The following is an 11086-nucleotide window of genomic DNA, read 5'->3' as shown; positions in this document are numbered from 1 at the left end:
TGATCTACTTCTGAAAGGTCACAGCCTTGGAGCAGTTCTACTCCGCACACACGGGTCCCCATGAGTTGGAATTGACTCTATGGCAGCTAATAAAAACAACAACAAACCGTTGATCAAGTGACAGGGATTCACTTAGAAGGGAAGGAGTTAAGGGGTCATCTATGCCAGGTGGTGAAGGAAGCCCGGAAAGATCCCCTGTCCTTTGATTTCTGTTATGCCGCCTGACATCCCACAGTTAGAGGTGCCCTGCTCCCCTCTCCTTCCTGAAGCCTCCCTTCAAAATGACATCTCAGAGCATCACTTACCTCATTTATTAAATGCAGCTATCAGCACTTGCCCTGCCCACCTCATGTGGTTGGCGGGAAGAGCTAATGAACTGTCAGGAGTCATGCACATCTAAGGGATTATCCTCCAGTCGTCAGAAGCTCCAGGGGGTGGGGGCCATTTTGTCAATGACCATCTCTGTAGCTTAGGCCTGGATGCAGGGCCTGGCACATGAACGATGGTGCCAGTAATTGATGGTGAAATGAACAAGTGAGGAGGAGGCCTCAGAAGGGTGTTGGCAAAATAAAATGAGAGTGCATCTGCTTGGGACCATAGTGACGGCCACATGGCCACATCTTCCTGACCTTGAGGGGGTCTACATGGACTGAAACCACTCCTGGGCTAGCCTAGGCCCCAACAGCTGAGCTAGCCCAAGCCACTCTGCCCAGGGCTCTCCAGGTGCCCAACCTGGGTCCTCACCTTTAGGCTAGCCCGGGCCTCTATTCTGGGCTATCTCAGGGCCTCTTTGGACTAACTATGGGGTAGCATCAGATACTTTCTTTGCTCTGGGATTCCGGGTAGAGTTGGGCCAATAGGAAAAGCTGGGGCTGTCTTCGGCCACTTCCCTCCATCTGGGGTGCTGCCTGTGGGCTCAGGAGAGTTAGGTAACTGCACACCCAGCCCACTTCACATTCCAGCTCCATCTCTGCTGATCCCCAGGGAGTGTCCACACCCACTTCCTGCCAGGTCTGCTGTAGGCAGGGATTGGGTTCCTCGGCTGCCCTCTCATTAGCCCTAATCCTGCCCGTTTCCCACCAGTCTCCTTTCTCACCCTAATCCCTCTAATGGGAGGTGCCCCAGTCACTGCTGGAGGAAGCAGTGTTGGACAGGAAGACCCAGAGGGAGGGTGCCGGGCCCAAGCAGGAGCTGGGAGCCCGGCCTTCGGAGACACCTCTCAGCTCTTTCCCTGACCCAGACCACTAGGGTGCAAAGAGCATGTAGTGTGTGCATCATTGTCTACAGCACCGTCCAGTGGAACCTTCTATGATGATGGCAATGTTCCGTCTCTGTGCTGTCCTGTATGTGGTAGCCACTAGCCACATGTGAAGTGTGCGTAGTGTGACTGAGGACCTGAAGTATTGACTTAATTTTAATTAAAATTGCTCCATATGACTTGTAAGGAACCCTGTCAGCTCAGCAGTTAAATGCTTGGCCACTAATTAAAAAGTCAGGTGGTTTGAAACTACCTAGCTGCTACATGAAAAAGACCGGGTGACCTGCTTCTGTAAAGACTACAGCCAAGAAAACCCTATGGGGCTGTTCTGCTCTGTCACATGGACTCACTATGAGTTGCAATTAACGGCACACAACAATAACAACAAACGTGACTTGTGGTTACCATATTGAATAATGCAGGTCTACTACATTTGCTGAGAGCTTTTTACGTGCCAGGCCCTATCCTAAGTGCATTATCTCATTTAAACCTCAGAACACCCCTGTGGTGTAGGTACCATCATTAAACCCATTTTACAGATGAGGAGACTGAGGTACCAAGACATTAAGTAACCCATCCAAGATTAAGCCCATGTGAATAACCACTCTGCTGTGGTACTGTCAAGTGAGCACACAGTGTCAGCTCCAGGAGTCTTCCCACTAAACAGGGAGAGAACTCAGACACAAAAGTCACCCCAGTGTGATGCAGGTGGCATTTGAGCCAGGCTTTGAAGAAAGGGGAGGATGTTGATTAGTGGAAATGGGAGTAGAGAGGAGGGCATCCCAAGTGTTGGGGACAGCACGGGCAAGGGTGTGGAGGGGAGAATGCAGAGATGAGTGTGGCTGGGTAGGGCTGAGAAATGGAGCAACCAGGGTATGTGTGACAGTGGAGCCATGCAGATCTGAGAGCAAATCTCAGGTCCCATTCTGTCTTAGTTATCTAGTGCTGCTATAACAGAAATACCACAAGTGGATGGCTTTAACAAAGAAATTTATACTCTCACAGTTTAGGAGGCTAGAAGTCCAAATTCAGGGTGCCAGCTATAGAGGAAGGCTTTTTTTTGTTGGTTCTGGGGGAAGGTCCTTGTCATTAATCTTCCCCTGGTCTAGGAGCTTCTCAGCGCAGGAACCTCAGGTCCCAAGGATGCGCTCTGCTCCCAGCTCTGCTTTCTTGGTGGTATGAGATCCCCCAGTCTTTCTGCTGGCTTCTTTTAGATCTCAAAAGACTTTGATTTAAGACACAACCTAATCCTGCCTCATTAAGGTCACAGAGATAGGATTTACAACACATAGGAAAATCACATCAGATGACAAAATGGTGGACAGTCACATAATACTGGGAATCATGGCCTAGCGAGGTTGACACACATTTTGACCAGGACATAATTCAACCTACAACACCTACTCAATGTGTGACCTTGTGCAAGGTAACAGCTTAGCCTCTCTGAGCCTCAGTTTCCCCCAGCTGTAAAATGGGGCTAATTAAATCCACCACCATTCAAGATGCTAAGAATAATTCATACATTACTTTTCCCCGCAAATGTGGCTCGAACATGTATTCCGCTCCAGGCCCTACGGACACTGCAAGGGCTATTATAGTAAACAAGATGGATTTGCTCCCTGCCTCCACTGGAGCTCAGAGTCTCCCATTTCTTGAGCCATTCTTCTGTGCTTAGAGCTTTGCATACATTATCAAGCCACTTTGAAGCAGATACGGATACCCTCACTTTGCGGATAATGAAATGGAAGATCAGAGAAGTTAAGAAACTTTTCTGAGGTCACACAGCCAATAATTGGGGAGGCAGGATTTGAACTCAAGTTGTCTGGCTCTGGAACCTGCACCAAAACCACAGCCCAGCCCTGGCTGCCCTCACAGGGTTTAACACTGTACCTGCCACATGTCAGTGATCAATAGGTGGTCTAAATCACCATGATTCCTGTGTTAGGAAGCCTGCACCTTGGGCACAGAAGGGTTAATTTTCCCGCACTCCCAACAAAGGCCCAAGTGAAGGAGAGCCCCACCCCACCCCCAGTGCACACCTTCTCCAAGTCAAGCTACTGGTTGTATTTAGCTCCTCAGTTTGCCCAGCTCTCAGGTGACTGTGGGGACAACTACGACATAAACAAACAACGAGACCGGCCCCACACCCGGGACTCTCCCTTCCAGGTGGTTACAAGGAAATGTGAAAGGGTGCCCCCCTGGCTGGCCCCAATGCCCTGGGTACATTCCTGCCTGCCTTTCCTGAGACTCATTGTCCCAGAAACAGTTGTACATGTACAGAGAGGAGACGGGGGTGTGGGCGCCTCACCATGGGCTTAGTGTCCACTGGGAAGAGGCAAGTGGGGACAACTCAGACCCCGGAATTAGGGTGTCTCACCAAAGTCCCACTGGTGCCCTGGGCGTCACCCTGGGACAGCCGCTTTTGCATCTTTTACCCTTTGACAGTTTCATCTCCTTTTTTAAAATGAAAAACAACAACAAAAAAGATTTTTAAATGCGCTATAACTCACATACTATAAAATTCGCCACTTTAAAGTGATTTGAAGTGATTCAGTGATTTTAGTATATCCACAAGGTTGTACAACCATTATCACTATCTAATTCCAGAACATTTTCATCACGTGTAAAAGAATCCCCCGTACTTGTTAGCAGTCACTCCACATTCCCCGCCCCACTCCCAGGCCTCGACAACCATTAATCTGCTTTCTGTCTCCATAGAGTTCCCTACCCTGGACATTTCCTACGAATGGAATCCTATGTTATATTTTGTGACTGACTTCTTTCACTCAGTATAATATTTTCAAGGTTCATTTATGTTGTAGCATGTGTCAGTACTTCATTTCTTTTTATGGTTTATTTCGTATAGATATACCACATTTTGTTTATCCATTTATCAGTTGGTGAACATGTGGGTCATTTCCACCTTTTGGCCATTGTGAAAAATGCTACAAAGAACATTCCTGTACAAGTGTTTGTGTGGACATATGTTTTCATTTATTTGGGGGTATAGCCCTAGGAGTGGAAGAGTGGAATTGCTGGGACATATGGTAATTCCGTGCTTAACTTTTTTTTATTTTTTACACAGCCAAGAATTTGGATTTATTGGTGGGCACAAGTAAGGTGAGACCATTTCAGCCAAAGCCCTCTTGAGTGCAGGGCCCACCACTTCTCCGAGAGGCTCCACTTGGAGATATATTTGACCCCACAACCATACAGAAAGAGGTGCTTCTCAGCCACTATGTCTTGAAATTCATGAGCATGAAACTTGGTAAAGCCGCACTTCTTAGAGATACAAATTTTCCGGCAGCCAGCAAACTTGAACTGGGTCCTGCTTAGGGCCTCAGCCTCATGCTTCTTTTTCTGAAGGCTGGTGCAAATGGACATGATGACTTGGCTGATGTGGATCCCGGCCACTATACCCTAGGACTTTCCAAAGGCACCTTGCATACCTATCTAGAGCCTAGACTGGGGACAGCAATAGGTCAAAGACATGAATAGCAATAGGGAAGGGCTATCTCCAAGGTCCTTTAGGGTGACCCATATAAGCAATAGGCTGTGTACACTACTGAGGAGGCTGCTGTTTGCAGCAATGGCACTCTGGGTGCCCATGGGGAGAGGAGGCCGGATGGCTTAATTGGCTGCAGTCCACATTTAACTCTATGGTTTTAGCTCTAATATTCAGGTCTTTGCTCAATTTTGAGTTAATTTTTATACATGGTGTGAGGTAGGGATCCAACTTCATTCTTTTACATGTGGAAATCCAATTGTCCCAGGACCATTTGTTGAAGACTATTCTTTCCCCCACTGAAAGACTTTGACACCTTTGTTGAAATTCAATTGACTATAGACGTATGGATTTATTTATGCACTCTCAATTTAATTCCATTGATCTATATATCTGTCCTTCTGCCAGTATACCACATTGTTTTGATTACTGTTGCTTTGTATTAATTTCTGAAATTGGAAGTTATGAATCCTTCAGCTTTGTTCTACTCTTTCAAGATTGTTTTTGCTATTCTGAGTACATACAAATTTTGGGATCGGAATGTTCATTTCTCAAAAAAAAAAAAAGAGCAGTTGAGATTTTAACAGAGATCATACTGAGTCTGTAGACCGCTTTGGGCAGTATTGCCATCTCAACAATATGGTCTTCCAGTCTATGAACATCAGGTATATTTCCATTTATTTAACCCATTGCTGTTGAGTTGATTCCAACTCATAGTGACCCTATAGGACAGAATAGAACTGCCCCATGGGGTTTCCAAGGCTGTAATCTTTTTTAGGTACGTGTGTTTCAGGTGAAAGTTTACAGCACAAGTTAGCTTTTCATTCAAAAATTTATATACAAATTGTTTTGTGACATTGGTTACAATCACTGCAATGTGTCAGCACTCTCCCCTTTCCCTTTCCACCCTGGGTTCTCTGTGTTCATTTGTCCAGTTTTCCTGTTTCTTCCTGCCTTCTCATCTTTGCTTTTGAGCAAGTATTGCCCATCTGGTCTCATATACTTGATTGAACTAAGAAGCACATTCCTTAGGTGCATTATTGTTTCCCCCCATGATTTTTAGTGGCAAGTCACTTTCCGTTTGTCCTTTGATTTTGATTCAGTTTGTTACAACTGCTTCTTTTTTATAGTTACACTCTACCCTCTATGCCCACACTCCCGAGTTTCTGGGAAAACACAGAGAAGAAGATATCACATCTGATTCATATATATTAAGAAACATTTATTGACCTTGCACATGGAGTCACTGTGAGTCAGAATCGACTCCAGGGCAACTAGCAATAATATGATGCCCATTAGTGATATGGGGCAGGTTCCATGCAACCTGAAATCTCCAGCAGTGCAGTAAATGTTCCCAAAATTACACATAATTTGAGTCCCCCACATTGCAAGTCTTTCTCCTATTTCAGCCACCCACCTTCTCCTTATCACTGTAAAATCATCGTTTCACAACAGGCACTGCTGTTTTGTTTTTTTCCCCCAAAAGAAACGTGAGGAGAAAACCCAGAAATGACAATTTTGTATCCTGTTTGTAAATATTTTTTTTTATTTGTAAATATTTATTCTTGGGGGTCTTCTCTCTGTTCCATTCCACGTGCCTTGGGGATACTAACATTTTAGCACCAGGGGACACCACCTCAAATCCTCAATGCCTAATAGCAGATGCAAACCAAACCCATTGCCATTGAGTCGATTTTGACTAATAGCAACCCTATAGGACAGAGTAGAACCGTCCCCATAGGGGTTCCAAGGCTGTAATCTTTACGCAAGCAGGCTGCCACATCTTTCTCTCCTGGAGCAGCTAGTGGGTTCAAATAACATTTAGGTTAGCAGCTGAATGCTTAACCACTGTACCACCAGGGCCCCCTTCCATTTATTTAGGCCTTCTCTAATTTCTTTCAGCAATGCTTTGTAGTTTTCAGTGTACAAGTCTTGCACTTATTTGGTTAAATTTATTCCTAAGTATTTTACAAATGAAATTGTTTTCTCAATTTCATTTTGGATTGTTCATTCAAGTGTATAGAAATACAAATGACTTTTGTATTTTGATCATGTATCCTGCAACCTAATGACCTTGTTTATTAACTCTAATTGTGTGTGTGTACACGTGTGTGTATGAGTAGCCTTTAGGGTTTAGTTTTGTCTTCTTTTGTGATCAGAAAATGAAGCGTGATAATGATGATGTTGATGATAATGACGATGATGTCTGTGCCACAGGTGTCAAGAGCCACCAAGAAGTCAAGACTCTCACTGCAGGAGACTCCAAAGACTTCTGAGTTGAGGATACCGCTCTTGACCAAGTTCGTCGGAATCAAGTTCATGACACTTCTGATGCTTATCATAGGATGTAGGTTGTTATGGTGAGAGGATTACGAGGATAGTGAACATGCCGCAAAGTGGAGGAAGCCTTAATTTATACACACATTGTCTAGGTCAGGAGATGGCATGTCCCCTCCCACAGTGCCCAGAGGGATCTAAGGGCATAAGTGTCCCAAGTTCTTCATGCCAAACTATACTCTGCTTTCATTGCCATCCTTGGGGAGCCTGGGGTACCCAAACTAAGGTGGGGGAAACAGAGCCTATGGGTGACCACAAGCAAAATAGCCCAAACAGCTGTAATTCCTTTCCCAAGACTGAACAGATAATCACCCAACAGTTCAGAAACGTGGTGCTAAAGCATTAGCCAGGATGCCTGGGTTTGAATGCCGGCTTCACCTCTAATGTACTGTGTGATCTTGAGCTTCAGTTTTCTCATCTGTAAATTGGGGCTAATAAAAGGTTACTGAGATGGTTAGAAGAGGCCAGGAAGGTGCCTTACCCACTGCAAGGCACATGGTAAGTGATCATTTGTTGCTGTGTGTCATAGAGTCTAATCCAACTTATAGCAACCCTATATGACAGAGTAGAACTGCCCTATAGGGTTTCCTGTTGTTATTGTTGTTAGGTGCCATCCAGTCAGTTCCGACTCATAGTGACCCTATGCACAATAGGACGAAACACTGCTCGGTCCTGAGCCATCCTTACAATTGTTGTTATGCTTGAGTTCATCGTTGCAGCCACTCTATCAATCCACCTCATTGAGGGTCTTCCTCTTTTCCACTGACCCTGTACTCTGCCAAGCATGATGTCCTTCTCCAGGGACTGATCCCTCCTGACAACATGTCCAAAGTATGTAAAATGCAGTCTCCCCACCCTTGCTTCTAAGGAGCATTCTGGTTGTACTTCTTTCAAGACAGATTTGTTCCTTCTTTTGGCAGCCCATGGTATATTCAATATTCTTCGCCAACACCACAATTCAAAGGCATCAATTCTTCTTCGGTTTTCCTTATTCATTTTCCAGCTTTCACATGCATATGATGTGGACTTGCTCTGATTTTCTTCAGTTTCAGCTTGAACTTGCATATGAGCAATTGATGGTCTGTTTCCCAGTTAGCCCCTGGCCTTGTTCTGATTGATGATATTGAAATTATAATAGTAATGAGTAATAGTAATATGTATGTTCATGGCAGCACTGTTCACAATACCCAAAAAGTAGACGTAGTCTTAATGCCCATCAACAGATGATGGGTAAACAAAACGTGATATGTTCATACAATGGAATAATACTTAACCATAAGAAGGAATGAAGTTCTGATACATCCTATAAGATAGATGAATCTCAAAAACGTTATGCTAAATAAAGGAAATCAGACATAAAAAGTCATATATTTTGTGATTCCATTTATTCTATTTCTCTACTCAGAATACCCCCACATGTCTGTCAGTTTGTCATACTTTGGGGGCTTGCGGGTTGGTGTGATGCTGGAACCTATGCCACCAGTATTCAGATACCAGCAGAGTCACCCATGGAGGACAGGCTTTAGCTGAGCTTCCAGTCTAAGGCAGACTAGGAAGAAGGATCTGGCAGTCTACTTCCGAAAAGATTTAGCCAATGAAAACCTTATGAATAGAGCAGAACATTGTTTGATATAGTGCCAGAAGATGAACCCCTCAGGTTGGAAGGCACTCAAAAGACAACTGGGGAAGAGCTGCCTCCTCGAGGTAGAGTTGACCTTAATGACATGGATGGAATCAAGCTTTTGGGACCTTCATTTGCTGGTGTGCACGATTCAAAATGAGAAGAAAACAGCTGCAAACATCCATTAATAATAGGAACATGATATGTATGAAGCACGAATCTAGGAAAATTAGAAGTCATCAAAAATGAACTGGAACACATAAACATTGATATTCTAGGCATTAGGGAGCTGAAATGGACTGGTATTGGCCATTTTGAATCAGACAATCATATGGTCTAGTATGCTGGCAATGACAACTTGAAGAGGAATGGTGTTGCACTCATCATCCAAAAAAAAAATTCAAGATCTATCCTGAAGTACAACGTTGTCAGTGATAGGCTATCCATATGCCTTCAAGGAAGATCAGTTAATACAACTATTATTCAAATTTATGCACCAACCACTAAGGCCAAAGATGAAGAAATTGAAACTTTTTAACAACTTCTGCAGTCTGATATTGATCGAACATGCAATCAGCATGCATTGATAATTACTGGAGATTGGAAAGCAAAAGTTGGAAACAAAGAAGAAGGATCGGTAGTTGGAAAATATGGCCTGGGTGATAGAAATGATGCCAGAGATCTCATGATAGAATTTTGCAAGACCAACGACTCCTTCATTGCAAATACCTTTTTTTCGCCAACATAAATGACAACTGTACACATGGACCTTGCCAGATGGAATACACAGGAATCAGATCGACTACATCTGTGGGCAGAGGTGATGGAAAAGCTCAATATCAACAGGCAAAACAAGGCCACGGGCTGACTGCAGAACAGACCATCGATTGCTCACATGGAAGTTCCTGTTGAAACTGAAGAAAATTAGAACAAGCCAACGAAAGCCAAAGTACAACCCAAAGTGAGCCCACCTGAATTTAGAGACCCTCTCAAGAACAGATTTGACACATCAAACATGAATCACCGAAGGCCAGACGAGTTGTGGAATGACATCAAGGACATCACACATGAAGAAAGCAAAAGGTCATTTAAAAGACAGGAAAGAAAGAAAAGACCAAAATGATGTCAGAAGAGACTTTGAAATGCTGTTGAATATTGAGTAGCTAAAGCGAAAGGAAGAAATGATGACGTAAAAGAGTTGAACAGATGATTTCAAAGGGCAACTTGAGAAGACAAAGTATTACAGTAACATGTGCAATGACCTGGAGATGGAAAACCAAAAGGAAAGAACAGGCTGTGCATTTCTCAAGCTGAAAGAACTGAACAAAAAATTCAAGCCTCGAGTTGCAATAGTGAAGAATTCTATGGGGAAGATAATAAATGACTCAGGAAGCATCAAAAGAAGGTGGAAGCAACACAGAGTCACTATACCAAAAAGAATTGGTCGACGTTCAACCATTTCAGGAGGTGCAGTATGAACAGGAACCGGTGGTATTGAAGGAAGAAGTCCAAGCTACACTGAAGGCACTGGTGAAAAACAAGGCTCCAGGAATTGATGGAATATCAATTGAGATGTTTCAAGCAACGGATGCGGTGCTGAAAGTACTCCCTCGTCTATGCCAAGAAATTTGGAAGACAGCTATCTGGCCAACCAGCTGGAAAAGATCTATATTTATGTCTATTCCCAAGAAAGGTGATCCCGCCAATTCAGAAATTATGGAACAATATCATTAATATTACAAGCAAGTAACATTTTACTGAAGATTGTTCAAAAGCAGCTGCAGGTTTTGACAGGGGACTGTAAGAAATTCAAGCCAGATTCAGAAGAGGACGAGGAACCAGGGATATTATTGCTGATGTCAGATGGATCCTAACTGAAAGCAGAAAGATGTTTATCTGTGTTTTACTGACTATGCAAATGCATTCGACTGTGTGGATCATAACAAATTATGGATAATATTTTGAAGAATGGGAATTCCTGAACACTTAATTGTGCTCATGAGGAATCTGTACATAGATCAAGAGGCAGTCATTCAAACAAAACAAGGGGATAGTGAGTGGTTTAAAGTCAGGAAAGGTGTGTGTCAGGGTTGTATCCTTTCACCACACCTATTCAGTCTGTATGCTGAGAAACTAATCCGAGAAGCTGGAGTGTATGAAGAAGAACGGGGCATCAGGATTGGAGGAAGACTCATTAACAACCTGCGTTATGCAGATGACACAAGCTTCTTTGCTGAAAGTGAAGAGGACTTGAAGCACTTACTGATGAAGGTCAAAGACCACACCTTCAGTATGGATTACGCCTCAACATAAAGAAAACAAAAATCCTCACAACTGCACCAATAAGCAACATCATGATAAACGG

General features: G+C 43.7%; 1 non-coding gene across 1 annotated transcript; it reads right to left on the bottom strand.

Moving 5' to 3' along the window:
• Positions 1 to 4767: 4767 nt before the first annotated feature.
• LOC126066180 (small nucleolar RNA SNORA70) lies at positions 4768 to 4902 on the bottom strand. The gene has a single exon (XR_007515032.1). It is a non-coding gene; the product is annotated as a small nucleolar RNA SNORA70 (small nucleolar RNA).
• Between the last annotated feature and the right edge of the window lie 6184 nt (positions 4903 to 11086).

Source organism: Elephas maximus, chromosome 22, assembly GCF_024166365.1.
Source record: "Elephas maximus indicus isolate mEleMax1 chromosome 22, mEleMax1 primary haplotype, whole genome shotgun sequence".
NCBI lineage: Eukaryota > Metazoa > Chordata > Mammalia > Proboscidea > Elephantidae > Elephas > Elephas maximus.
This window is presented reverse-complemented; position numbering and strand designations above follow the sequence as displayed.